Source organism: Gavialis gangeticus, unplaced genomic scaffold (genome assembly GCF_001723915.1).
Source record: "Gavialis gangeticus isolate Ggan-Ray unplaced genomic scaffold, GavGan_comp1, whole genome shotgun sequence".
NCBI lineage: Eukaryota > Metazoa > Chordata > Crocodylia > Gavialidae > Gavialis > Gavialis gangeticus.
In genome coordinates, this window is record NW_017728993.1 from 10,377,891 (window position 1) to 10,404,097 (window position 26,207).

At 41.8% G+C, this 26,207-nt stretch overlaps 1 long non-coding RNA gene across 1 annotated transcript; it reads right to left on the bottom strand.

Annotated features, from left to right (window-relative positions):
- Nucleotides 1–3,950: 3,950 nt before the first annotated feature.
- On the bottom strand, nt 3,951–25,255 carry LOC109305370. The gene is made up of 3 exons (XR_002099606.1): nt 25,169–25,255; nt 14,164–14,181; nt 3,951–3,963 (listed from the first exon to the last, which is right to left on the bottom strand). It is a non-coding gene; the product is annotated as an uncharacterized LOC109305370 (long non-coding RNA).
- Nucleotides 25,256–26,207: the final 952 nt, after the last annotated feature.

Below are 26,207 nucleotides of genomic sequence, written 5' to 3' on the forward strand. Positions count from 1 at the left end.
TACGGGATCTATACACTGGCATGTTTAAATGACAAAGATCCTTCCTTTCTCAACATCTCAGCAACTGATAAGACAGGAATCCTTTTGCAAATGCTTTCAGACCCATAAGACCTGTGGTTGCTAAATAATGCTTTGAAAGACCCCTTCCCCAGCATGCATGGGCATAATTTGGGGGTCTTTTTCAACTTAAGAAGTAGATCAGGAAGGAAGTTGCTTAAAATGCTTATTTACATAAATTTACATAAAGATGCAAGGAATGAGGAAGCGGGGGAATGGCTCCTGCAAAATAGGATCTGATAGGATTGATGTCTGGTATTGAAGGCATTAGAACGAAGCTAAAACTGGCAATAGGCAGTAGGTTAACGCCACCTGAAAATAACAGCTTGAGGCATGTGTTAGGGTCTATCCTGCATATCTGTTGGAGAACTACAGATGACACCTTTCCATATTCCATGTTCCTTGTTGCTAAATAATATAGTACAAGTAGCTATATCATTCCCCAGGCCAGTTTAAAGAAATCTGGGCCTGTAAGTACACCAGAGCACAACTGCCCTTTTCTGCAAGTATTTCCCTAAGCAGCTGTTATGCATCTGCTTTAATGAACAAAGAGGGCTACTTTTCTTTACGCTCCCCTCCTCTCAAACAGCGTTCTCTGCTGGGGCGATGTTGAGAGAGCGAATGCCACGGCAATGCCCGGCCACAGTCATGACTGTAGTGCTCTGCTTGCACTCAGGTTACATTTTTAAGGTAGTCTCCTCCCCCCGAGTTATAAATGCTAGAGGCTTTCTTTGAATAAAGCTAACCTGCTGATATAATCAGATGACTCCAGTCATTGAGATTTACAGATGGCCATAGTGCTTACCTTTTAATCAAGTTCTGCTCAGTCCACTTTGGACAGCATCCGTGGGATTTCCTCATGGTAGAGACCATGAGCATGAGAGCTGGCATGCTGACCCACTCTCAGAAGCTTACTCTGATACTTCACACTATGTTGTACCTCCCAGTTTTTCAGGCATGTAGAAATGGAAAATGAAAAGAGAACAAAACAAAAGGATGGCTTCTTCCAAATTGGAGTGTGCATTATATGTAGCCAGGATGCAAATATTGCCATTTTAGCCATGTAAGATGACAGTGAATTTTGATTAGTCAGGAGTTCCCCCAGTCTTGTTTTGATGTTATTTCTGTATGTGACAATATCTGCTTTCTCTCGTGCACATCCCCAGAAGGCAGAAATTGAGAGAGATATGCTTTAATAAAGTGCTAATAAACAATTGCTTGCCACCTGAGCTGCTACACAACCCTCTTCCAGGATTGGATTGTGAGGGCTTTGCTTGTTGTCAATGAGCCTGTCATGATTTTCAACATGCTACTTCACAAGAAGTTTTGTTTCCAGTGATCAGCTCACAAAGCTGCCATAAGGAAGTGTGTTTTCACACTCGTCTCGTGTACTACTTGTTTTCAAACTCTCGGGGATGTAGAAATACACCAGATTTTTGGCAGTGTATGGCTTACAAATCAGCACCAATGTATCTATTGAACATCTCGAATGGTTAAGAGAGAGGGCAGATCTCATCAGAGGTCAGTAAACAATGAACATCTGCCTTGCCAATCTTTTTCTGTACTACAGTTTTGTGCAGTCCCAAAAATCTTTCAGACATATGTTGAGCAGAGTTTCAAAACCAGAGCCTCCTGCTTCTACATATATTGGCCATTACTTAACTCTTTGCAGATCCGTCAGCATTTTTCTTACTACAGTAGAAGCAGGTCATCAAGAAGGCTTGGCTAGTCTTCTGTACCATGTCAGCTCCTCGGCCTATATCTGATTGCTACCTTGGGGTGAAGTCCCTTGGTTTAAACAAGGCAGACATAGCATTGCTACTGATACTTCAAACTTCTGGTCCTGCTGCCATTGTTTAGTGAGGTCCTTCTGCACCTGTCATTGTCACTTCTTGGCACATGATAAGTAAATCTTGCTCCAAATAGGCAGTTCTGGCCATAACATGTAGTTTCAAAGCAGCCTTGAGTTGAACAAATCTTGGACCTAAAAAAGAAAATGTTTTGCATTACTGAACTTCAAGCTGCAGCATTGCAGTCGAAAGAGTGTTAGCACTGTTTTTTCAAAGCCAAGCTGTAGCAGTCTGTGTTGAGCTGCCTCTCAAAAAGACTTAAATCCTAAAAACACCGGTCTTTAGTCCCTCAGTATGTATTCAGTGGGCTGCCATCAGATGTACTTAAGTCTGAGTGGTGATCAATAAAGTAGAGAAGCCCCAAAACACATCAGTGTTTTTCACTAGAGCCAACAATACACAGAAGCAAATAGGAAGCCAGTGCAATTTGCTCATGCAAAGGGAGGGTCAACTGAAATGTGGATGACGTTCAGTGGTAGCCAAAATTAGGATTTATTGCTGCTGTCCAACTGGGAGGCTTTGGCTCTTGGCCTATGACCAAATATTACCATCTCTTGACAATTTGATATGCTGTTATTATTTAGATTGATTCAGAAGGTCTCAGAGCAGCTTAAAAAATGAACAACTCACCAGATAAGGAACCATCACAGGTATTCCAGATCTTTAAAACTTCACCCCATCCACTCCCCTACCTACTACCCAAGACAGCAAACCCTTCAGCTCATCCCAACCATGCTTCCTAGCTCCCATTCACATTTTGGTATATGAAACCTTTCTACTTTCCACTCCCCTCCACCTGCATGCCACCTGTCAGTCTTACTCCTTTTTTTCATACTGAGAGTAGCTCCCTCCTCTACCCCCAATGCACCCCACTCCTCTCTCTCATGTAGGGTCTGTGGCTGTCCCCTGAAATGCATACACCCTAACAAACACAGCATTGAATTCAAAAGAACTATAACAAGAAAATAATGGAAAGCCCTTTTGTCCCTGTCTCTATCAAAGGGGGGCCCTTGAGCAGGCCTGATGTCTCTGTAGGGCCTGCAGGATGGTTGTATCCCACAGTCTGAGTGGCAAAGATGGTGTCTGGGATTGGGTCTGGCCCTTACCCAGAGGGGAGGGAGTGACATATGCAGAAAGTGAACTGAACCAAAGGCAGTCTGGAATCGGATGCTATCTGAAGATGATATTCCTTCTTGCACAGGGAGAGCATCCCTTGCAATGTTCAGTCTGGTTTTCCCAGTCTCTGGCACACACATGGCTTTTGCCAACTGGGACATTGGCCCTTTGAGATATGGGTACCTCTCCGCCTGATGTACCATCTCATTTTACTTTACCTATAGCCATTGATTAATGATAAATCTATCCCATTTGAGAACTAGCCAAATGTGTTCAGTGGTTGACTTGGATGATGCTTTAGGTATTGTGAAGTAGAGATTTTCTTTTATCTTAAGCCTACGTTTATGATGGCTATAAAGTGATATAGTTTGATTCTCCTTTTCCTTTCACCTTGTACAGATATTTAATTTGCATAAAGAAGGCGTGAAATGCTCCTGCTCTGATCTGGCAATGTTTTCCACTCATTTCTGAATGTGCTTAAATAATTGTATAGTACACAGTGCAGTAGGGGTTCTGTTGGGATATCCTGCAAATTGGGGAAATGTGGTCTAGATGAATTTACTAGAAGGTGGTAGTGGAACCAGTTAGAAAACTTTACTCACAAGAATAGTGATGATCACTGATAATGGCTTACTCTCAGACTGGAAGGATGTATTGAGTAGAGTTTAATAGGGGTCTGTTCTGAGTCTGGGATACTGATTGCACTTATTACATCCGTGGATGAAGCTGTGCCGGGAGGGGTTGGAAGCACTTTGGGCAGCAAAATTAAATTTAAAAAATGATCTTGACAAATTGGGGAAATGGTCTGAAATAAATAGCTTGACATTCAATGAGGACAAGTACAAAACACTGTGTTTACCTGATGATGATAAACAGGATCTGCTAGTTAGGCAGAATTCTGTTGAAAACCGATCCAGAGGCTACAATGGATCATAAACCACTTAACTGGGATGTATAAACAGTGTCATATATATGATGTGTGTGGTAATGTTTCCCCTCTTCTCAACACTGGTAAGACTCCTGTTCTGAACACTACGCTTCCAGAAAGAAGCGGACTAATTGGAAAAAGTCCAGAAGGGAATAACAGAAATGATCAGAGATTAAGAAAACATGACCTATGAGGAAAGAAATGAGTTTGTTTAGTCTAGAAAAGAAAAGGCTGAAGGGAAGCATAAGTTTTAAAATATGTAAAAGGTTACTGGAAAGAGGAAGATCCTAATCTTCATGTCCCCTGGGAATAGGGCAAGAAGGGTTGGGTTTAAATTGCAGCAAAGGAGATTTTAGGTTAAACATTAGGAGGACCTTTCCCCAGTGTAAAGATAGTTAAGTCTCGGGATGGGTTATCTAGAGAGGCTGTGGAGTCTCAGTCAATAGAGGTTTTACTGAACAGGTTAAGCAAACTTGCATCAGAAATGTAGGTACAGCCGATCCTGCCTTGGAGCAGGGAATAGAATAGATGGCCTCTCAGGATCCCTTTCAGCCCTATTTTCTATTATTTGGGCCTGTAAAGTCTTTCTGCAAATAGACGTCTGGTTCCCATCTTAATAATTAAATTTAAAAGGCGCGGACAGAAGTGAAAATTTTCGCTGGATCTGGCCACAGAAAACGGTCTATAGCCACATGAACAACATGTGGCCCCTGTGGCTGGTGGGGCACAGTGGCGGCAGGAGTTCGGCGGTGGTAAGCGGGGAGCTCCCGCAGACACCACCGGCACTGTTGACGGTGCAGGGGAGGGTGGCAAGCACCGACCAGGGGTTGCTGACCACCCGCAGACACCACCGGCGGCATCAGTGGCAGCCAGCAGGGATTGCAGACTGCCTACAGATGCCACCGGTGGTGTTGGCAGTGGGGTGGTGAGCGGCGACCGCCCGCCTTTTTGTAGGGGGTGCATCACCACGCTTGGGGGGTGCATGTGCACCCACGTGCACCCCCTATGCATTGCCCTGTATAGCCATGACTAAACATATGTGCAGAGCTTCAGACTGCTTCAAAAATGGCCAATGGAGCAAAAATCTGAACCCTCTTTGCATGTACTGTACTAAGAGTACTCTTGAATCCAGTGAACAGAGAAGTTACTCCATCTGCACATCACGGAGAGTTCAACTTCTTCAGATGGCAGTGATACCTGGGTGTGTTAGATTGCAAGGCATGTGCATCAGAGGTAGTCTTAGTCAAAGGGCATGGGGAATGGTGATGGTTTGGAGTACAGAACTGCTGTCCGGAAGCGTGAGCCTTATCAGAAAGGATGCTTTTAGTACCTTTGAGGGCAGCAGGTTTGGGTTTTTTTTCAAATCATCTCCTGAAGAAGGTCTGTGGTGGGACAGGGAACAACAGTGCTGAGGATGAGAAGGGGTTTACTGTTTCATTTGGTGGTTCAAAACATTCAGGATTTCATTCAGCTTTCCTCACTCACTTGCAAAGAAGCTGATGCTGGGGACCTGCAAGCGTGGAGTTGTAGGCTAGTAGCAGAAGCAGCCTTAAGAACTATTGATGAAAAACTGCAAAGCAACAACTTTTTGTAAGACCTAAAAGAGGCTGTAATAAAACAATCCCAGCCTAGCTTCAAAGGGACAAGTCTGGTTTCTGCCAGAATTGCTACGTGCACAATGCCCCAGGATACCGAGTGGCACCACTCACAACCAGCGAGTTATGAACCAGAAACACTGAATCCTTATGACAAATTTAAATTGGTTGATTGTATCCTAGGAGCAAGACATTGAACTGAATGAGCCTTACTGTGTCTCATTTATGCCTCTGAAGGAATGAAATAACCACTTGTTTTTTTCAGGATCAAGCGTTTCACAAAACATTTCTGCTAGTGGCCCTTGACACATGTTCACATTAGCATCACCTGATTTCAGAAGCCTGTTGGTATGTCTGAACCATTTGGCATTTAGGTAAGATGGTGAAACGTGCTTTAAAAATGCCTCGGATAAACCAGAAATTGTTACCATTCATTCTGATTTGATTTGGAAGAATGCCTGAAAGCCCAGTAAGAACTTGGGTCTCATTGCTGGCAGTGCTGCCCAATGATTAGAGCGCTGGATAGAGACACTGGTTCTCCTCTCAGTCCACTGGATACAGTCATAGAAAATTAAAGCTGGAAGAGACCTCAGGAGGTCACATCAAGTCCAACCCCCTGTTCAAAGCAGGACCGTCCCCAACTAGATCATCCAAGTCGAGGCTTTGTCTATCCGGGTTTTAAAATCCTCTAAGGGTGGAGATCAACAACCTCTCTGGGTAGCCTGTCCCAGTGCTTTACTACCCTCCTTACAAGTCAGCTCTTTCTGTCTATAAAAATGGGTGTCATGGTGACTATATCCTTTGTAAAACGCTTTGAGATTTAATGATGGCAACAGTATATAAAAATAGCATTATTATGCTGTACAAATACAAAGGAGAGAAGAGTCCCAGCCCATCGTATCTGTTTCTTGCTGCAGGAGCAAAGTGAGGGGCTGATAGTCCCTGAGTATTCACTCAGCCATCTCTTGGCCCGCCGGTTGGCTGGAGCTCTGCTGTAGCTGCATTGCACTTCATTTCCATTTTAGTCTTCACTGCTTTTCTCTGCAGACTGAGGAATGCCCTTTCCCTCTTGAAGAAGCTATAATTACCACTGAGAAGTGCTGCTGGGCTCTGCTGTAATAATGGGTACATCAGCATCTCTGCCATGAGGGAGAGCATGCCTCATGAGGGATTTATAGCTTAGCCATTAATATTTGCTGTTTATTAGGTGTAGAAACCCTCAGCCCAGGAGCATTGCTGCCATATTTGAGCTGCACAAGTTTGTATGCAGACACATTTTTTTTGGTCTTAGAGGTGCTTATTTCAGTTGCAAGATACAGGACTTCTGTGAGGATTTTCCTCACTGTTTTGTGTGGCAGATGGTAGCTACAACTCCAGAGCAATTTAGTTTAACAAAATAAGCTACTCTTAAACTGAAATAGTAGGGTCAAAATACAGGACAAGCACTGGTTTAGCTGCATGGCTTTAAAACATGCTTTTAATTTAAACTGGTGCAAAATCACGTAAATCATGTGTATACATAGCCTGTGACTAGGAGGAGGATAGAGGCTGAGACTCCAGTTGAATTGTGCTCGACATCAAAGCTTTTGCATTTGAGCCGTGGAGAGGGCAGTAAGAGCCAGAACATGTGAGCTCAATTTGACACAGCTTCGTGACACTTCCTCTCTTCCCTCCGATTCATGACGATGCCTGGATATGAGAAAATGCCAGTAGTTCTCTGACCCAGCTTCTCTGAATATCTCTGTAATTAAAAAGTTGTGCACAAACCCTGAAATAACAAAACCCAGAGAGGTGGTAGAGTTGAAATTTTTTTTCCCCTAATAGCATTCTGCACTCCTATGGCTTCAGATCATGGGAGATGCTCTCAGAGAAGGAGTGGGATTTGAGGCTGTATTTAACAGCTGCATGGCTTCTTCCACAAGGAGGAGAACCTTTCAGGAGGAAGGAGGATGGGATTTTCCAGGGGCAACCAAGGGCAAGGTATTCCCTGGACCCGTGATCTGACAGTTTCTGCTGCCTGGGAACTTGGATAAGGGAGGTTTCATGCCCCCATAAAGGTGCAAACTTCCATGAGGATACCCCTGAGCTTCCACTAGTTTCCTTGAGATCCAGACTCTATTCAAAAGAATTGATCATTTGTGGGCCTGGAGTCACTATCACTTTTCCTAGCCCTAGGAGGCAGTCCGCACACTAGATCTCTTACCGGTGTACTGTATGCATGTCCTCTACCTTCTGTGTACTTGGACCGAGAATCCTTCTGAGCATGGTTTGCCTCTTTTTCCCTGTTTTTACTGAGAGATCCACCATCTCAACAGAGGGTTTGTGGTCTGCTCTTATAATATTTGCCACTACTGCCTGGGGATGGAATGATCTGGAGACCGGAGGAAATCAATTTAAGAGGAACCTTGCTTCACTCCTTCTCCTTGGCTTCCCCGTGGGAAGGTGATCGAGTCCAAACATCCATGAAGAAAATGGATACAGACTACAATCCAATATACAATAATGGCTACAGAGTTTTAGTAAAGCCTCTTTGTTTTTATATAAAGCTCTAGAGCACATATAATTATCAAAAATGAAAACTAGACTTATTAATACTAGGCTTTTTGCTCTTCAACTAAAAAAACCAATAGTATATTTTTAATAATTTGGTGAAAACAACCATTGAAAGGTGAGTGAGACATTATCTAAAATCATGCTTTTTTACTCAATGTTCTTGTCCTTCTTGTGTGGGGGCACCTATCAAAGTCAAGAGGGTTTTGCTGATGGAGAGTTGGCAGGAATGAGTCCTGAATTACCAGCAGGAGGAGTCTCCTACTATTCCTTTAAGTCATCAGAAAAGCACTGTAAAACTTCAAGGGAAAATGCTGAGATGGTAACATGGGTGACAGAGTGTAAGGACAAGGTCTGAGTCTGCAAACACATCTAAGCATTTGCAGAATCCAGCATATTGTAAAATGCAACGTCTACCAGCAAGTTAAACCCGAAACTTTCTGTCCTGTGCCCTCTCACCATCCTCCATATGGTCAAAATCAGGACCGGCTAAAGTTGCTTGCTGCCCCCCCACATCTCCCCAGGCATATGTGCAAAAAGGGCTCTTAACAGGAATAAAGAGGAAGTGGAGCTATGACCTTGTTCCCTCTTCCATACTAGCCCTTGGAGAGGGATGACGAGAGCATACTGAACCTCTGCAGTCCTGCTGCATTGCCACGCCAGTCAGCAGCAGTGACCTAGCTCCTAGTTAGGCCTCTATCAATAAGAGCTTGAAAAGATTTCATTTGTATATATTAAAAATGAATTGGGCATGTGCAACCCCTTTCCCCCACACCCCAAAATTAAAACAATTCAGGTACCAGTGCTCAGTTTTGTCAGGACAAGTACTCAGCATCCACACCCAGTTTGCTTCTGCATGGATAGGGTTGGTGTTGGTTTTCAGTGACTTGGCTCCAGTCACCAGGGTGACTTAATATACAAGAGGCAGTTTCAGGAGATACGCTCAGTCTAACATTTTTGTTATAATTGAATAATATTGCAAATTTGTTAGACACTCAACTCATTCCATATTTAATACTTTCAGAATTAATAACCAATTCAGTTTAGGACATGATGAATGTCCATGTCAAAGTCTAATCATATCTGGCTTTTGTTCCAGCATATTCCAGAGACAAAACATTTTTATGACTCTCATAGTCTATGCATTTTTAAAAACACAGAATAAAAAGTCTTGGCTGCAGTCCAGTCACTAGAACGATATTCATTCCATGAATATGTTTATGGCCACTGCTTGCTGTTGATCCTACTGGTACTCTTCAATTTTTGGAGTTCTTCTTCCACTTACAATTGAGACATCATTTTTTCTTTTCTTTTTTGTCATTTACAAAATCATATCTGGCTTTAGCTACTTCCAATAAAAAGACTTAAATCCTACTGATAAAGCTGTGTAGTCACATACTATTTTAGAAACCTTCAGAAAATTGTCTAAATAGCATGGGAAGGAAGAGCGAGTGCCAAAAAATGTGATTTAAGGTCATATGCTTATGGAGCCTCTCTTATGTATATGGAGTAATGCTTATGCATAGAGTTGCACTGAAGTAAAAAAGTGAGATCTACTGTTACTCTGGTTGATCACATGCTTACTGTGCATGTAGCTGCATCACTGCTGAAGCCACTTACCCCTGTTTGGTGCAATGCTTTCAGCTTGAATTAAGCTACCAGAAGGAGCTAAAAGAAAGGTACTGGCATATATGCTACTCAGAGTCCAAAAAAATCTAACTAGCTTATAAGATATGAGAAATTAAAAACTTGGAGTTTATGCAGTCAATGTCAATCATAAAATTAATGATAGCTGGATAACAATGTTTGAAAAGTGAGAATTTGGTCTATATAAAATGTGCACTCTTTGAAGGTGTACAAATTATTGATTGCTGGTCTGACATATGCAATGATTAGAGATTCTTGAAATGTTTTAAAGTAGGCTTTTAAGTTCCAGTTAGAGCCCACACAAAACAAAGATTACAAAGGTGCCTGCTTAGCATAATGTGGAGGTTTATTTTCCATCCAAATTGACAGAAGAATAACTGGATTTTAATTTCATTTCCCCCATATCGATGGAGAAAAGCACCTCCTTTAATACCCTGCAAAAGGAAAAGATGTTTTGACCTTTGGTTTTATATGGGGAAAAATCACTTTAAAAGTCAGCAGTGTAGAGAAAGTAATATTTAACATTAAAAAAGAAAGTGGCGTGGGGCTTGTAAATGTAGAGGTTTTTAAGGAGAATGGACTAATATGGTACCTGGTCTGACCTCCTATATTAACATAGGTCATAGAATTTCATGCAGATGTTCTTCCCACAAGTCTGGTAACTTGTGATTGGACTGAGTTTATCTTTTAGAAAGGCATCTGGTCCTGATTGAAAGATTTCAAGTGAAAGCCAGGGGCAGATCCAGGTGGGGTGCAGAGGTATGGTTGCATTCCCCTCTGATTCTTGCTCCACCCACACTTTGACACCAGCTGCCTGGGAGGGGTAGGAGCATTTCAATTTAGGTAGTAATGCTGAAATAGTCAATTGGCTTCATGGCTCATGATCATGATCATCTCCTGGGTTCCTGTTAATCCCTTTCTGCTCTACAGCTGTTAACGACCCGCTCTCCTTTATAATGGCCTTGATATTTCACTATTCAAACTATCCTTTCTTTTGCAATTTAGCTGTCTGGTAGTCATTCCTGGTAATGTCTCTCCTATTTCACAGCCCTGCAGACTGTTTTTAGCTCTAGCTAAAAATTTTAACTCAAGTGTAGTAATATTAACTCAGGTGTAAAAATGACTGACAGTGAAGTATTGGAGGCACTGTCAAGATGCTCAAAAAGGCTAGATTTTGTTTTATGAATCTGAACGAGATGTACATTTAACTGTACTGATTACAGGACTAATGGTAAAATATATTTTGACTATTTTTGCCCAGTTTGTTGGGTTTTTAAAAATACTTTATATGTACTCTAGCAAATTAATGTACCTTCCAATAGTTCATTTGGTTTTGCTTTGATCTTAAATTGAATAACATAGTTCTAGCCCTCTATCATGTTGGCAAAGCTCCTAGTTTCTCTTTAACTGGAGAAAAATGTGTTGTTATGTGATATGCTACACCATCTGCACCCTCCTTTTCAAAATCCTGGATCCACCCATGGTGCAAGCCAACATTTGTACAGTGCCATGCATCATGGGGGATGTTCCATAAGTAGGGCTCCTTAGCAGTAGAGGCACTCAGATGATCGCATCTTTCAGTAAGTGGTTCCAGTGGCCAATCATCCTTACGGCTAAGAATAGAAAAATAAAAATTCATTTGGAGTAAAGGGCAAGAAGGAAGATATTTTAAATTTCTTTTTTTATTTTCCTACTCATAACTAATTACCACGATCACGCTTCATAAGAATTACCCTATTTTAAGGCCACAAGTGAAATATTTATAGAGTTCCAATAAGTGGTTCGGATTTGGAAGCTAGACAAAATCAGAAGTAGGGTGCTAATTTTCAGCAGCAAGGGTGCTTAACTATTGGAAAAACAGTTTAGGGAATGGTGGGTGGATTTCCCATCACTTGCTCTCTTGGTGTCATGACTGCTTATCTTAAGACCTCTGCTCCAGCTCAAAAAGAAGCTATGGACTTCATACCTGAATTCCTGTATCAAACCCTTACAAAGTACTAGTTGGGTGGATGAAGGGAATGCAGTAGTTGTAGTGCACTTGGACTTTAGTGAGGCTTATGTTAGAGTCCCATACAACCTTATCATAAGCCAACTGGAGAAATCTGGGGTAGATAAAGTTACTACAAGGTCAATAGACAATTGGCTCAATAACTGCAAGCAAAGGGTAACTATAAATGCATCGACATCAGAATAGCAAGAGGCTTTGAGTGGGGTTTCACAGGGCTCTATCCTGAGTCTGGTGCTGTTCAACATATTTATTAATTTTTTGGATGCTGGACTAGAGAGCATCCTGAGCAAATTTGCAGATGACACAAAACTGGGAAGGATTGCAAACAGATTGGAGGATTGGAGTAGAATTCAGAAGGGTTTTAATAAATTGGTTAGAAACAGTAGGATGAAGTTCAGTGCAGAGAAATGCAAGGTGCTACACCTACAGAAGGGTAAAGAAGAGCACAAACACAGAATAGGAGATAAATGACTGGCAACATTGCTATGAAGGACCTTGTGCTTTTGGTGGATCACAGACTTAACGTAAGTCAGCAATGTCATGCCATTGCAAAAAAAACAAAAAGCTAATGAAATTTTGGGGTGCATCAGCAGGAGCACTAGGGGTAAGACATGGGAGGTGATGGCTTCATTCGTTCTACTTGGCGCTGGCTAATCCTCACTGAGTGTATTTTGTGCAGCATTGGCCTCCAAATTGTAAGAGGGATGTGCAGAAGCTAGGGAAGGGTCAGAGTGTGTGACAAAAATGATAAAGGGGTTGGTTGTATGGCAAACTATGAGGAAAGGTTGAGAAAACTAGGCCTGTTTAGTTTGGAGACCAGGTGATTAAGGGAGAAACATGACAGCAGTCTTCAAATATATGAAAGGATGCCATAAAGGAGGGTGAGAACAACTTTTCCTCATTGCTGCAGAGGACAGGACATGAAACAATATTTCAAACTGCAGCAAAGTAAATTTAGACTACGGATCAGGAAAACCGTTTTTCCTGTGAGAACAGCAAGGCAGTGAAATAGGCCGCCCAGAGAAGTTGTGGAATATCCCTCATTGGGGGTTTTCGAGAAGAGGCTGGATAAGCATGGGGCAAGGATGATTCAGAGTAGCATTCCTGTATTCGTTCAGGGGCTTGGAACAGATGACCCTTGAGCTTCCTTCCAACCCCGTGATTTTACGGTTCTGCAGGAGGTTGAACAAACCAGGGGTGTCAAAGACACGGCCTTCAGGTCAGATTCATCCTGCAGCACCTTAACTGGCCCACCGTGGTGCCTGTACTTCTTAGACTGGATCTGCATGCGGTATGCCCTGAACTAGCCCTGTGTTAGACATTTGGCCCATGGGCTTGATGAGTTGTACACCCTGAACTAGAGAAATGACATCTTTTCTGATCCTAAGAACTGTTATTTCACTCACACTAATAGTTGTTTTACAAAACGTGATATATTGTCAGTTGTTGTACTAAGTTTCAAGGCTCATCTTCCTTCTTCTCATGGAAAAAAACTGTGAAAAAATGAAGACTAAGCTATGACATGAATAAGCAAGTCAGATTAGGTGGTACTGTACCCATCTGAATTTAGGCAGACTCCTCTGCTTCCTAGTGCATCTGATTAATAGTGAAGGGTGGAGATTCTTTTAGTGACTTAAAGTAGCAGGTATGGCTAAGACGGGTGGGCAAAATGTGGCCCGGGGGCCGGATGCGGCCTGCTAGGTCATTCTATCTGGCCCACGGGGCCCTTAAAAAATGTAGAAAATTAATATTTATCTGCCCGGGGCTGCCTACCATGTGGCTCACAATGGCTTGCCAAAACTCAGTAAATAGCCCTCTGCCCCAAATAATTGCCTGCCCCTGGGCTGAGACATAATGGTATAAGCCTGTGGAACAATAAGGCTGGTGATTTCAGTGGCCCTTGGTTTGTGTGATAATAACGGATGATGACCACTTGAAAATCTGGCCATTGCCGTCTAAAACAAATACGTTTGCATGCTAAATATGCACAGCTACATCCTACTACTGATCCCTCTGCAAACATACCATCTATAGGAAGAGCAACTTGGCATGGACATCTATTCACAAGGGAACTCTACATCATACTTTTTTTTTCTTGCTGCCCTATTTGTTTCCTTAGATTTCAAAGCCATGCTCAGATTCCTCCTGCTTCATGGTTGGGATGGGAATTTGCCACGAATATACAAACTCAGCCAATATAGGGGATCGCTTTATAAACAAATGAAGATTGCTTGCTAGGCAGGTTTTCTCAGATTCAAGTAGATCTCAAATACATGAGACGTTTCTTTGGGTTGCTTTAATGGTATCTGCACCGTATTATATCTTTAAATCACCATTAGTCTTGCCCAGTTTTGTGGCTCTGTTACACCTAGTTAATTAGCAGCTTCTTTGTGTTTCAGAGATTTAATAGACGTTAGGGCTGGAAGGGACCTGAAAAGATCATTAAGTCCAGTCCCCCGCCCAAAGGGCAGGAAGTCAGCTGGGGTCAGATGACCCCAACAAGGTAAGTATCCACACATTTCTTGAACGTATCCAGAGTAGGTGCTTGCACCACTTCTGGGGGGACTCTATTCCAGACTCTGGAGACTAGGACAGTGAAGAAGTTTTTCCTTATGTCTAGTCTAAAACAGTCTTCCAGCAGTTTGTGACTGTTAGACCTTGTCTTCCCTTGGGGTGCCCTGGTGAACAGATGTCCTTCCAGTTCCTGGTGCACACCCCAGATGCACTTATAGGCTGCCACCAAATCCCCCCTGAGCCTTCTCTTCTCTAGGGTGAAGTGTCCCATGCCTTTCAGCCTCTCCTCATAAGGCCTGATCTCTTGATCTCTAATCATGTGTGTGGCTCTCCTCTGAACTCTGTCAAGCTTCTCCAAGACTTTTCTAAAGTCTGGAGCTCAGAATTGGATGCTGTACTCCAGCTGCAGCCTCATCCAGGCTGAGTAAAGCGGGAAGATGACTCCTTGGGTCTTGCTTGAGATGCATTGGTACATGAAAGGCAGAGTTTTATTTGCTTTGCCAGCTGTAGCATTGCATTGGTGCCTCATGTTATCTTGTGATCAATCATGACCCCCAAGTCTCTTTCGGTCATGGCACTAATGAGTATAGCGCTGCCGAGCCTATAAGTATGATGTGGGTTCTTTCTCCCAAGGTGGAGCACTTTGCCTCTTGCTGTATTGAATGTCATAAGGTTTTGATTCACCTGCCTTGTAAGCCTGTCCAGGTTGGCCTGAATCGCCAGACTATCCTCTAGCGTGACCACACTTCCTTATAATTTGGTGTCATCTGTGAACTTAGCCAGTCCGCTTCTGACACCTGAATCCAGATAATTTATGAATGTATTAAAGAGTACTGGTCTGAGTACTTAGCCCTGGGGGATGCCACTGGTCACCACGTGCCATGTTGACTCAGTTCCATCGACTGTCACTCTCTGGGTCCAACTATGGAGCCAGTTCCCCAGCATCGGATTGTAAGGTTGTCATGGCTGTAGTTTCTCAATTTTACCATGAGGACATCATGGAAGACCAAGTCAAAGGCTTTCTTGAAATCCAAATATATGACATCAACCTCTTCTCCCTTGTCCAACTGATGTGTCACCTGGTCATAGAAGGAAATGAGGTTGGTCAGGCAAGACCTACCCATAACAAAGCCATGTTGGATATCTCTCAGAAAGTTGCTGTCTGTTAGCCTGTTGTTGATGGATTCTCTGATGTCATGTTGGTGTTGGTATCATGTTCTTTACTAACTAACATCTAGATTAACATTTTCTTATGTCTGCCTTGGCCCCTGGGGTTAAAATATACCCGAGTTGAATCCTGACTTTTTTCTAGAGCTCTGAAGTGAAACTGGTTCAGTGTCTGATGTTCTTAAATCAGTTACAAAGCACAGTATGAAGCAACATTGTGTAAAATGCAAATGTCCTCGAATATAGCTGAACCTCTGGTCACTTAAAAATAAAATGTAATAAGATAGCACAATTTTATACCAGATGATGAAGAGTACCCTTTAAAGAATCCTGTTGTATAAGATGATCTGTGACCCATTCTCATGATAAATGCCATTTACTTGAGCATAAATTCTGAAATATTTAAACTTTGAGCCTCAGATGTAAGCCTTGCACTTTGAAACAAGGTAAATTCATGTGGGGTCATTTGTACTCTCCACTATCAGAGAGTACCTAAACTTGATTCAATGAAAATAAAGTATGGGATGCTTTTAGATGAGACCTTAAGAACCAAGGATTTCCATGCTCTGAATGGACAGTAAGATACCATGAAACTTTTCAGAAGAACAAGGGTTTATCCACATGTCCCTGGCCAAAATTTTCTCTCCTCCCTAATGCTATGCTGGATATATGGTATCATTTGCTCAAATGATTGCAGCCTTTTACTTAAGGGAGAGCTTTTAGTAGTGAATAAAACCATTCCTTTAGACATTGCATAGAATTTGCAAAGCACTTTGTGATCTTTATGGATCTATGGCTTTGCAGAATTGTTTGTTTTAGATGGCGATGGCCAGATTTTCATGTGGTCATTATGAATTTTTGTCACACAGACCAAGGTCCATTGATATCAACAGCCTTGTTCCTTTAGAAAGGCGTGGGTCCAGCACAGCAACCCCTATACATGATTGATAGCTTATATGAACAATTCTGTTGAAATCAACAGGGTTACTCAGATGAGTAAATCATTATAATTGAAGAATCAGGTTCTAAATGTATTATAGTTGGCCTCAGTGTTTAGCCACCATCTTGGTAAAGTTAACTTTTCTGCACTATAGTCGGAAACCAGATTTTTCAGGAAACTCTTTCCCATTTGTTTTGCTTCCATCCAAGTTGGGCAGAATATAGCAACATAATAATGGTTTCTAAAGGGAATGCTTTAAAGAGAACCAGGTACAAGTTTACTAGTCATCGTTCTGGCACACTTTTCCCCAGCTATCTAACCCTATACTGTAGTCACTACTGACAGGTAGAGGACACATTTGCATAATGAACTGTTTAAATATTCAGTTTTATCAAGGCTTCAAGGCACTATTTGTCCTCACCATCTTCAATAGCTAGTGACCCTATCTAAATCAACATCATTTGTCAAATCAAATTAGGCTTGTTGTTAATTTCAGACAGTGATGTTCATCTTTTTGATGCTTTCAAACAACTCTGAGGTAAATCCCTGTGACATAATGCTACTTAGATATGCTAAATGAGTCACTTGTTCAATGCTGCAATTGTCAGAAAAATATGAAACTTAGCTCTAAGGTAAATATTGTTGGGTCACTTGAAATGTATGCAAATTTGACATTTCTTTACTGATTAGCATATCTACACATCAAAGTTTTCTATATATCACATCAGATATATTTGATCCAGGAGAGTTAAGGTCAGTAGCACTGGCATACTCTTTACTTTGCGTCAGACAGGATAAGAAATTAAAGGCTTCTTGAAGGAAACTTTCTGGCTGAAATCTTTGCCTAAGCTGAGAACATTTGCTTGCAAGGTGCTAAAAGAAAGATACTAGAAATGATGGTTCTTCAATATAAACCTAGTAAAGGAGCACAAAATGGTTATCTAGCTACTAAGGACATTTTTACATGTGCTCTGGGAGGCGTTGGGGGTGCACTTTAATTAGTGAGCTGCGCTAATTCCAAGTGCCCGAGCATCATGTGTATCAGCATCCCTCATGCTGAAAAATGGCGGCAGGGCATGTTGGCCTAAACCTCATTTGATGAGCTTTAGTTCAAAGCGCCCTGCCACCATTTTTCAGCATGGGGACGCTGATACCTGTGACCCTAGAGTCTGGTGGAGTATAGTAATTAACACGCTTCAGCAGACTCGCGTAATCTGATGCATTAGATTACTAGCACATCGGAGCTGGCTCCCTGCACTTATATAGGAGCCCTAAGTGTACCCAAATGACAAAAAATTAGAAAATTAAATATCTAGGTTAAAAAAAAACTAGAAGGTTTCTTGTAATCTACAAAATATATTTTCTGAAATGGAACCAAGTGTATTTTCAATACTTGTCTGAATAGAACCCTTTGAAGCAACTCTTTTGCACTTTAGAAACAGAAGATAGTTGCATATCTTATTTCTGTTAAAAGCGGCGTATTCATGATCTTGCACTAAAGACTGTAGGATGAATCCACAAGTCTTGTATAGAGTTTTGGTGGAGCAAAACAGCAAAGAACATGAGTAACTTTGCTTAATGATTAGTCTTAGAATACCAACGTGGGCAATAATGTGAGTGAAGCTATGCGCACTATTTGCAGAACTTAGCTTTTAGCAAATAACTTGGTAATGTATTACCTTGGTAATGGGCACAGTGCTCTAAAAACTGTGGATTGTTTCTTCCTAAAAATCCCTTGCTTGCTTGTATGGTAGTGACAAATGTTTTTCCATTTGAATAGTCGTGGGACTATTCAACCCTCCATACTCCACTGGGATTGTCTCAATAGCTGAACAGGGGCTATGCCAATGAAGGCGATAACACATCCAGCAAGCAGGTGATATGCACTGAAATTCCTGATGAATCTCTTGACAGGGAATAAATACTGTATGTACTGAGAAACTGGTTTTCTTTTACAATAGGAACCCCCAGTCATGCATATTTTTCTTTCAAATATAGCAAAGGTATCTCTGCTACAGCATGCACTGAATCCTAGCAAAATTTTGTTTCAACTTAAAATAATTATTTGTTTTTAATTATTACAGCAGAATGGAGTGTCTGACATCAGTAACATATATTTATTTTTCTTTTCCCCTTGTATAGCTGAAACATGGCCAAGCAGTATTTTCTCCCCTTTTACACTTTCCTATATGTATATTTACTCCTGCACTGAGATCTTGCATGCTAAATTCTAGGAATGATTGAATGGATGACTTCTTAGACCCCCAGAAAATAAGGAATGGAAATGCTGATGGATCCAACATTACTGCATGGCATGTAGCACTATGATCATAAATTAGTAGTTGATGTTTGATAATAAATCAATAATGGCTTTTACCTACTAGGTAGAAGATTTTTCTATTCTCTCCTCCCTTCCCCATCTTGACGGCGTGGTGTAAAAGGAGGAAACCGAACACTTGTTCTTAAGGCAAGATTTAAAAACTACTTTGTTACATGATTCACATTTGCAAGCTGCCCATGCTTCCCGTATTGGCAATGATTTTGACAAATGTAAAAAAGTCACTAATATTTTGACACTTTCACTGCCCAACTATGATACCAGCTGGCTGTGAATTCAGTTATTCATTGTTCTGCTGTATTTTAAAGACTGGTCCAGAGCCAATGTACTGGACCGGCTCCATTCATTCATTTTCAAGATTGAAGTTTCAGCTAACTGTAGTGGCCATTTTTCAAATAGGTCTGGAAACCTCTTCCAATTTAGCAGGATCACACAGATTACAAAAAGTCAAGTCTGCATTTGAATTTAAAGCTGTCCTCTGGAAGAGAAAGATCATATTTTTTTCATTCAACAGAGGGCTAAGTATTCTTCATACAATTTATGGACACCAAGTTCCTTTTGTGCCCCCTCTTCCTCAAACTTGGTCAACACATTCTCCACAATAAAACAGGCAAAGAAAAGTGATGCTTTATGCTGATTAAATTTATGTTACATGAATCTAGTCTAGGAAAAAAAAAGTCTTCTCAACATCTAAAAGGAAAACTCACCTGCTTGGGTTCAAGGCTGCCCTCATTCAACAGCTATTCTTAAACAAACCAACCATGAACTTACACATTTGGCTGCAGATAAACATAATGTTAACGCAGACTGAGATGAACCCTCCCTCCCGGTGCAGCCGAAGTGGTTAGCAGAACGAAAGGATGCTCTGCAAAGAGGATCATTTCCTGCTTGATCATCTTGGAGAGGGGTAAAGGTTCAACTTAACCATCTCTTTTCAAGCACCCACCTTTAAAAAATATAATAAAAAAGTGCTTACTTGGTAAGTCTTCTTTATTGTGCCTGCTAACGTTTTACAATATTTTCCAAAAGCCAGTAACCATATTCATCCCTCTGGCTTGTAACTCACTGATTAAAAAACAGATTGCCAGCAGTCATCTGCTATTGTCTGCCTTCTTAAATTCTGATTCTGGTTTAATTTACTTGATTGTCCCATACACTATTCATGAGTTCTATAATATTCCAAACTTTAATTTCAACAGATTAATTCTTACTAATTATTCAACATATGAACCTGCACATGAGAATTCTACTGTATGCACCATCCTGAGGCACAGAATGCAATGTCGAATCGTTTTCTGATTTCAAGTGGAAAACAAACTAATTATGTGGAAATATGATAATATATTGTGCTGCAGGGACCAGCCCTTTGTCTGTTTAGAAATGTTTACTTATGATCGGCTCCCTGTGTTATTTCTTCCAGGAGGAGCTGCCCTTTCTTAATGCATAAACATTATTGACTGGTCCATGATTCTTTACTTCAAGTAAAGTTGATTTACATAATTTTATATTACTTCCGTCTGGTGGAAACAAACAAGACATCCCAGGAAACTAATAAGTGTGCTAACTATAGCAATTGTGTGCAAAGATAAGATACATTAGGCCTTGAAAATAGAGGACCACTTATTTCTCTTGTTTTCCTTAATTTTCTTTTGCTGTTGTACAACTTTACTCCCCTTATTTTTGTTTTGATGGGTATTGGGATCTAGTGCCTTATTATCATGGTGTACTATACAGCAACCATCAAAAATGAACCTGGCTTATTTTACCACAAGGTGGGCAATGGGCACGTCTACACATGCAATTAATGTTGCTGAATGTGCTCCAATGCAATTTGAGCTGGAGTAAACCAAGCCCGATGTCTACACGTGTGATTAAGCGTAGTAATTGACCGCTCTGCAGGATACCACTTGTACCTGATGGGACTATCCGTGCAGTGCAGTAAATTAGTCTACTGCACCCTAATTGCTGTGCATGTGTAGACTCAGGCAATTACATGTCACAGTGCCAAATAATGTCAGTAAAAGACCAGCAGGAAAATATCATTGTAACTCAATTCCATATGAAAAAAGTAATGATTTCTTCAAATGTGGGGGGGAACATCAGAAAAAATATAGCATACACTTACTACCCATGCCACATGCAGTGTGGTAACTGGTACAAATTGAAAGATTAAAATAGGTTTCATAGTTTCATAGTTTCTAGGGTCGGAAGGGACCTGAGTAGATCATCTAGTCCGACCCCCTGCCATGACAGGAAAGATTACTGGGGTCAAACGACCCCGGCAAGGTGTTCAGTTTCTAACAATAAATCGCTAGAAAAAGTGGCACTTTATAAAATAAAATAAATAAAATTCAGCTCTGTGAAAGGGTTCTGGTTACTAATGACAAGACCATTATGTGGTGAACCATGGAAGTATTAAAACATGCCCATGAAACTCAAACTGGACCTATGAATAGCAAAAGCATGGATGATACAACACTTTAGATAAGGCACAGGAGTTTGGCACTGTCATTCTCGCTTTCAAAACAGAGAGAGAGAGACTCTTGAAAGCACAGTGATTCTTTCCTTCTAGCCCTATATCTTTCTTAATATATTATTAATTTAAAACTGAAAGCTCTATACATATCCAGAATATTTGTCCACTCCTACTGTTTGCTTGCTTTTTTCCTTATGGCTGTAAATTGCCTTGGTCTATTTACAGACAGTTTCACTTTCTGGTTCATGTGTACTTATGATTAATTATTCTATCCTAATAATGCTTATGAACCCCAAGCAGTAATTGGAATCAAATTTGCTAGTTGCTGTACACACAAATAGTATAAAGAAAAGTCCCTATTTGCAATCTAGGATTTAGTAACAATAAAGCCTAGATTTTATATAACCCTTTTCCTACTGGCTCTCATAGGGCTCTAGCATTATGTTACCCCATTTTAAAGATGGGAAGATTGAGGCATAGAGCAGAAGTGATTTGCCTTAAGGTTATCTAGCAGGCCAATAGCCAACCCATGTTGTCTGTGTCCTGTCTAGTGCCTTATCCACTGAGTAATGTTGCCTCATTCAGACACTATGTGAAGGAGTGACACTAAACAGGTGATTACGGGGGGACAAGGGGTGCTGAATTAGTACACATGGGGTGCTGAATTAGAATTAGTAGTGACAGAATATGTTTACACTGCATCTCCATTGCTGCTGTGGATGCCCACTCTGTCATGTCCTGCCCACTTATTGCATCCACCCAATCTGGTAATACAGCCACATTGGTCACTCTAGGGAATCCTTCTGTGACTTTTCTCAAGACCTTGGTCTCTGATATACTTGAGGGTATATCTTTGCACACTAATTTATAAGAACTGTGGATGCTTCAGAGGGACATTGACATTCTTTCCTCTTCTTCCCCATGACGTTCATAAAGGAGCTGTTCATAGAATTTTCTTAAGATGATGCCTGGAGGGTATTTTTGGTCCAAATAATTAAGTACTTGTAGGCCAGGCCATGGTAGCAGACCTTAAAAATCTCTGAGGCTGGAGATTCCACCACCTCTCTAGGCAACCTGTTCTAGTGCTTCACCACCCTCCTAGTGAGAGTTTTTCCTTGTATCCAACTTAAACTTCCATTGCCGCAACTTGAGACCATTGCTCCTTGTTTTATCATCTGTCCCCACTGAGAACAGATTAGTTCCATTCTCTTTGTTACCACACTTCAGGTAGTTAAAGGCTGCTATCAAATCTCTGCTTAGTCTTCTCTTCTGCACACTAAATAAGCCCAGTTCCCTCAGCCTCTCCTCAGAAGTCATGTGTCCTAGATCCCTCAACATTTTTGTTTCCCTCCACTGGACTCTCTGCAATTTGTCCACATTCCTTCTGTAGTGGGGGCCTCAAAACTGGACACAGTAGTCCAGATGTGGCCTCACCAGTGCTGAATATAGAGGAATAATCACTTCCCTTGACCTACTGGCAACACGCCTACCAACGCAGTCCAGTATGCTGTTAGCCTTTTTGGCAACAAGGGCACACTGCTGATTTGTATCCAGCTTATTGTCCACTATAACCTCCAGGTCTTTTTCCTGCAGAGTTGCTGCTTAGCCAGTTGGTCCCAAGCCTGTAGAGGTACATGGGATTGTTCCATCCTAAAAGCAGGACTTTGCATATGTCCTTGTTGAACCTCATGAGATTTCTTTTGGCCCAATCCTCCAATTTGTCTAGGTCACTCTGAATTTCAGCCCTACCCTCCAGCATATCTACTACTCCCCCAAGCTTAGTATCACCCACAAACTTGCTAATGATGCACTCCATCCCATCTTCAGGATCATTAATGAAGATATTGAACAAAACTGGTCCCGGAACTGACCCCTGGGGCACTCCACTTGATACCAGCTGCCAACTAGGCATTGAGCCATTGATCATTATCCATTGAGCTTGATGATCCAGCCAGCTTTCTATCCGCCTTACAGTCCATTCATCCAACCAGTACTTTAGCTTGCTTGCAAGAATGCTGTGAGAGACTGTATCACAAGCCTTGCTAAAGTCAAGGTATATTGTGTGCACTGCTTTCCCTGAATTCACGGAATCAGTCATATTATCATAGAAGGCAATCAGGTTGGTCAGGCATGACTTGCCCTTGGTGACTCCAGGCAAACTGTTCCTGATCACTTTCTTCTCCTTTGAGTGCTTAGAAATAGATCCCTTGAGGATCTGCTTCATGATTTTTTTGAGGACTGAGGTGAGGCTGACTGGTCTGTAGTTCTCTGGAACCTCCTTCCTTTTCCTAGATATGGACACTAGATTCGCCTTTTTCCAATTGTCTGGGACCTCCCCCAATCACCATGAGTTTTCAAAGATAATGCGCAGTGGCTCTGCAATCACATTAGCCAACTCCCTCAACACATTGCATCTGGCCCTGGAAACTTGTACACATCCAGCTTTTCTAAGTAACCCGTAACCTGCTCTTTCACCACTGAGGGCTACTCACCCAAACTCTGCGTACCAGAATGAACACATACTGGAAATCTGTCAAAGACCCAGTTACCTGTGGGGGCACATTTCTCACAAGAAAACCACTTTCTCTTCAATCTCTCAGTTCTAATCCTCAAAGGAAATTTACAAAACACCTTTCACAGATGAGCCTACAAACTTCACTTCATTAACCTACTGGATACAAAAAAACATGGACTAAATATAGACATTGGATGTATGACACATTATAACCTGCCTAACATCTGACTTCCCAGGTACCTCTCCATTATTTACCAGCTATATTCATTCCCCTTCACCCATCCCCCCAACCTGTTTCTCACCCATTGACTCCTATTTGCATTGTCACTGAATGCCTTTCTTGCATGCATACCATCCTCTGGCTTCTTTACTATTCATTCCAGCCAGAAAGAGCACACACCAACTGCAGATGCTTCCTCAGCCTGATGAAGGGTGTTTGTGCCCAAAAGCTTGTCAAAAATAATTTTTTCCAACTATTTGAGTTGGTCTAGTAAAGGATATTAGATTTACCCAAACAACCTTGTCTTCCTATGTCCTTAGACAACACAGCTACAACCTATACTCCTGTTGCTGACATACTTCTAGACACCTTCCTTGTTACTACTCTTCATGCTCCTTGCTAACTGCAACTCCAGTTGCACTTTGGCTTTTCTCATTTCATCCCTGCATGCCCAAGCAATACTCTTATACTCCTCCCTGGTCATCTATCCTAAGCCAAGCTGGCTGGCTGCCATATTTGCTGTTCTTCCTGCACATCGGGATGGTTTGTTCCTGTGCCCTCAGTAAGGTTTCTTTAAAATACAACCAGCTCTCGTGGACTCCTTTTCCCCTCAGACTAACCTCCAGTGGACTGCAAACAATCTGCCTTGCCTTCTGCCAAAGCTTATTAAAGGAACACAGTGATGATAATACATAGCACATGCCCTTCCTTCCTTTTTGTTTAGGGGAATGATTGACTAGGGTGCAATACTGCAGAGAAGGACCTGGGGGTTACAGTGGACCATAAACTGAATATGAGCCAATGGCGTGCTTTGTTGCAAAAAAAAGGAAGGAGAAGAAAAAGAAGAAAGGCCACAGCATACTTGGTTGCATTAACAGGAGTGTGAATTGCAAATCAAGAAAAGTGATTTTTCTGCTTTATTCAGCACTGGTAAGGCCTCACTTGGAGTACTGTGTCTAAGTTCAAGATGGTATGGAGAGTCCAGTGGAGAATGACAACAATTATTAGAGGCATGGGAATCATGGCTTATGAGAAAAGGCTGAAAGAACTTGTGTTATTTAGTCTGGAGAAGAGTAAACTAAAGAGGGATTTGATAATGATTTTCAAATACCTGAAGGGCAGTTATAGAGAGGATGCAGCTAGACTATTCTCTGGGGCTGTAAGGGACAGGACTAGGAACAGTGGCCTCAAGCTGCAATTTAGATTGGAGATTTGTAGAATCATAGAAATATAGGGCTGAAAAGGACTTTCGGAGATCATCTAGACCAACTCCCTGCCAGAGGTAGGATCATCTCTATCCAAACCATCCTATACAAATCCATTGTCTAACCTATTGCTAATGACACAATCGAACCTGACCTGTCACAGGTAAGGAAGGGGAACAGCCATGGCTTCAGAGCAAAGCAAAACGCCTCACAGTGGGTGCATCTACACGTTTATTAACTCATCTGAGCATTAAGTTTAGTACCTGTATTACCAGGTACCAAAGCACTGCCCAGAAACCAGCTCTGTGCAGTAGCCGGCACACACCTTTTAAGTGATGCTAAATCTCACTAGTGTATTAGCACGGCTTTTGCCGTGACACGCTAATGCGCAGTAGAATCAGTTTACTGTGCATTTAACATCTCATGTAGATGCACCCAGTATGTAGCAATCTGACTGCGGGGTAAAATTCCTTCCTGATCCCAAATGTGGCAATTGGTCTGACCCTGAGCAGAGGAGCAAAACACTTTAGCTAGGAACCTCCTGGTTTAAGTCTCAGCAGTAGAATTGGCATACCCCAGTTGAAATACCCACCCGTGGCAGCCAACACCCAATGTTTCTGTGGAAGGAAAAAAATGAAAGCAAACAAAAAACCCAAAACAACTTCCCCCTAACATATATAGAAATAGGAGGGGAAAAAATTCCTTCCTGGCCCCATGTGGCAAGAAGCAAAGCCCACAGGCCTGTGAAATACCCACAGTAGAGTATAGGCAAAGCTAGTCCTAGATCATGCCTGACTAAGGCTTATCAAACCTCTTAAATATCCCCAGTGATGGCGATTCCACAACGTCCCTAGGCAGGAGCTTTCTGACAATGAGTTGACAAGCACTGGAACAGGCTACCTAAAGCAGTGGTTCTCAAACCCTTTTTGTACCAGGACCCATTTGTAAACATAGATGGCTAGCCCTGACCATGCAAATAGTTTAAGTCAAAAACAGCTCCCTGGCCTTGCTGGTGCCCCTCACTCCTGACCCACTGCCCTCTGCACCCAGGCCTCAGCCCTGCAGTGTGGTGGGGGAGTGA